Source organism: Astatotilapia calliptera, chromosome 3 (genome assembly GCF_964374335.1).
Source record: "Astatotilapia calliptera chromosome 3, fAstCal68.1, whole genome shotgun sequence".
In the NCBI taxonomy this organism is placed as follows: domain Eukaryota; kingdom Metazoa; phylum Chordata; class Actinopteri; order Cichliformes; family Cichlidae; genus Astatotilapia; species Astatotilapia calliptera.
The window spans coordinates 64,132,043-64,136,480 of record NC_137424.1 but is presented as its reverse complement, the minus strand read 5'-3'; positions in this window follow the sequence as shown (position 1 = coordinate 64,136,480).

Sequence of the window (4,438 nt, the reverse complement as noted above, 5' to 3'; positions counted from 1 at the left end):
GATTATAAGGCGCATTAAGCAAAACAAAACAGTCAGGTAAGTCAAACTTTACTCAATTCATTCTTCTTGCCTTTTCCACTTCTGTACCATTGATTCATTAATGTTGAATTCTCTGGCAGCTGCTCTATTCGTATGTTCTGGACCTGAAAACAGAGTTTGATCTTTGGTTTCATTCTATAATACTGGACTTATTTTTCTACGAAGGTTTGAACTTTGAGAGTGTTTAAAGAAGAGAGAAAAGTGTAAAAATGTTCATGCCTGTCGGAGAAAAGTGTATAAAGTGTGTAGTGTGTAGGGGTTTTACAGCCTTAAAACACCTATAATAAATGTAAAAAAAAATAAAGTTGGCTACTTCGCAGATTTCACCTATCACGGGTTATTTTCAGAACGTAACTCCTGTGATAAACGAGCGACCACTGTATTACATTTTGTCATTTACATCAGCGGTTCCCGAACCCCAACAAGTCGTTTGGTGCCGGGCTGCGAGAGTTGAGGCTCAGGTGTGAAATGTATAGTTTTCAGGGTTTTTATCAGTTTTCAGCATTATTTTGTTATCGTTTTTATCGTTAACTTGGTTTTCCTGGGTCTTTTCACGTGTGTTATGAATAAATCTTCTTTTTTTTCGGTACCGGTACTAGTTTTATTTTGTTGTATTTATCCGCGACACCTTAAAGACCGGTCCGTGAAAATATTGTCGGGCATAAACCGGTCCGTAGTGCAAAAAAGGTTGGGGACCGCTGATTTACATAATTACTATAGTATATTTATAGTATTTTAATTCAGTAACATATTGGCAGCTTTAGGAAAGTTGTTAGCTTTTCCAGCAATATTTTATTTTCACTGCAAAGAACTTTACAGTAGAGTAGATTTACAGTAAAGAATAATTACTATCTAGAGCCACTAAGTATTCTGTATATACATATTAGAATATTTTGCATGTGTACATAGCATAGTACATTTTTACATTTAAATGACAAACACTAATTACAATTTAGTTTTATCTACTAGTCAATTCAGTTTAATTTACTAGCGCCAAATCACAACAACAGTTGGCTCATGAGGTTTGATTCATACCATAGGTATGTTTGGGATTGATTTAATTTTTTATTTATTTTAGATTTCTCTGTACTCCACTGTCTTGTAGGCCCTTTGGGTACCTCTGTTCTTCTCAATGGTGCTGATTTATCATTGGTTTATTCTTCAAAAACTTCAGAAACTAAAATTTTGCATCGGTCTTATCAGTCAGGCTACATTTTGTAGATACATTTGGATACATTTGCCTTGTAAAAAAAGATCCATCTACAGATAGAGCTACTTTGTTTTTTTACCAAAGCTCAAGGGTGGACTGCAAGGCCGTTATGTAAGCGTGCCAAAGTGTGCCAATATGTACAACTAGGACACACAACACTTTCAAATGGAAATCAAAACCCGCACGCACACACCTGCAGCATAGAAAAAAAAAAAGCACAGGCAGCATAAAAAAAGAAGCTGCTGGCCTTTTACCAGCTTGCTTATTAACATCACGAAAACTTGCCCACAAGTGTTTGATACAAAGCATCCAGAGAGATGAAATAATATGAATGTGCAGTACTGCATTATATAAATGTGTTCCCGATCTTGTGCTTCTTTGCAAGATAGTAAAAATGCACTTGTTTCTCAGTGATGGAAGGCAGAGCAGTGATCCTTCCTCTTTCTTTGCATCCTTTCTTTACATTTGTCTTCATCCTCATTTAGCAAATAATAAAATCACTCCTCTCTTCATCTATGCCCCTTACCTCATTGTTCTCTTTCTTAACTTGGGGCGATTGTGGCTCAAGAGTTGGCAGTTCGTCTTATAATCGGAAGGTTCGAGCCCCAGCTCCGACAGTCTCGATCGTTGTGTCCATGGGCAAGACACTTCACCCGTTGCCCACTGGTGGTGGTCAGAGGGCCCGGTGGTGCCAGTGTCCGGCAGCCTCACTTCTGTCACTGCGCCCCAGGGCAGCTGTGGCAACAATGTATCTTGCCATCACCAGTGTGTGAATGACTGAATGTAGTGTAAAGCGCTTTGGGGTCCATACGGACTAAGTAAAGCGCTATACAAATACAGGCCATTTACCATTTCGATGTTTAATCACTTTATCAGACTCCTTCATCCACCAAGGTACAATCTTCTTTCCCCCTCTACCTTCTTTCCTCTTTATCACCCTGCTTGCTGCCTCTAAAACGGCCTTACAAATAAAATAATTTTGAAATGGAATAATAGCTTGCCATCACCAGTGTGTGTGAATGGATGGATGACTGAATGTAGTGTAAAGCGCTTTGGGGTGCATAGGGACTAAGTAAAGCGCTATACAAATACAGGCTATTTACCATTTAACATTTTGCCTACTTGTGAGAGGAAAGGTGTAGCGTGAAAAAGCTCTTCTTTAGTCTTTAAACTCATTACGTTTATCATAACATCAGCATGTTGAACCCTGATTGAATTAATGACCTACAGCTATACAAAAGAAGATGGAAGAGTGGGGAAAAAATTGTCAGTCAAATTGAAACCGTTTTTCTAGTTTTTTGAAGTGCAATCAATTTTCCATTTTCAGAAATAACATCTATAACAAATATTGTTTTTTTTTATGTCACAATTCCAACCCTGCTCCTTTACCCGAGCTTGGACCGGCAAGTGACCCAAAATAGGCAGTCTGGTGGAGTTACTTTGTGTGTGTGTGTTTATAAGTAGTTTTAAACCTTGTGATCCACAAAACAGCAAAAGAGTAAAAGAGTAAAAGAAGAACTGACTGCGTTACAGCACCCGCTGCTTGTTGAGAGTAAAAGCGATACACGTTTTCACGTCTTTTTTTCTGAAAACTCGCTAAATATAGCGACAAAGTCGCTAAGTTGGCAACACTGCACCCAGCTGCTAAACTAAGTAGAAACGTATTAGTACTCACAATTTTAAAGTTCAACATTTGCAAAGCAGATTAACCATATGCTGGGCCTATTTGTCATTGCTGATACAACCCTTGCCCTGTGAGATCCATTAGTAGCTTTTTTTATGGTCAGAGAGTAATCCCAGCTGTGGAACTACAACTAATGGATTTAAGCCTTTGATAAACACTGGTGCCCAAGAGATCTTTTAAAGAAAAACTGCATATGAATTTGCAGATTTCCAGGAAAGGAAAGCAAGTTTTGGCATCTGAAGCTTCCTGGTTTCTGTGTGTCGACTGATTTGTATTAACTGATCAAATTTCAGTGTGGTTTGGTGAACAGTCATCAGATCACAATTTAGAATATATTTGAAGTTCTGAAAAACTGGCCATTTGCACAAGAGGTTAGACCATCTTCATCCGCTTTATCCGAGGCCGTGTTGTGGGGACAGCAGCCTAAGCAGAGAAGCCCAGACCTCCCTCTCCCCAGCCACCTCCTCTTGCTTATCCAGGGGAACACCAAGGTGTTCTCAGGTCAGCCGAGAGATATAATCTCTCCAGCGTGTCCGGGGTCTGCCCCGGGGGGACATCCCAGGCGCCCAAGGAGGCATCCTTGTCAGATGTCCGAACCACCTCAGCTGGCTCCTTTCGATGTGGAGGAGCAGCGGCTCTACTCTGAGCACCTCCCGGATGGCCGAACTTCTCACCCTATCTCTAAGGGAGAGACCAGCCACTGTTGGAATGATCTTACCTGAAGTGCATTATTACTGTGCCTTATATTAATCTCATATTAATCAAAACTGCCATATAATCATGTAGAAGTAGTGTTAAGTGGACACAGCCCTGAATAATAAAGGCATTAGAATTGATGTCCTTCAGTCGTAGACTCTCGCCCACGTTGGCATGTAGAGCACTAGATAAGAGGGAACCATTTTCTGTGAAAATTACTGGAATGCTGTTGTTTAGCTTCTGGAATAAAACTGTCAGGGGCACACCACCATTTTGAGATCCGTGGCAGCGTGTTGTGCAGGGCGCATCTCCCTTCTAGAAGTACTAAAGTGTTAAATGGTCTACTGAGCAGTGTTTTGTCTTCCATGGGATGCCTCTGAAGAATCAAAAGAACTCTGTAAAGTGTTGAGATTAATACCACCCTTCGGAGGAAGCTCATCTCCGCCGCTTGTATCCGCGATCTCGTTCTTTTGGTCACTACCCACTGCTCGTGGCCATAGGTGAGGGTAGGGACATAGATCAACCGGTAAATTGAGAGCTTCGCTTTTACACTCAGCTCTCTCTTCACCACGACGGAACGGTGCAGCGTCCGCATCACCAATCCGTCTGTCGATCTCCGGCTCCCTTCTCCCATCACTCGCGAACAAGATTGGAGGTGCTGATTCTTTCTTTCTTTCTTTCTTTCTTTCTTTCTTTCTCTTTCTTTCTTTCATTAATTAATAAATGAAAGAAAAACACATAATAAAACACACTAATTATATGCTTTAGCAAAAGGGTAAATTTTAAGACTAATCTTAAAAGTAGAGATA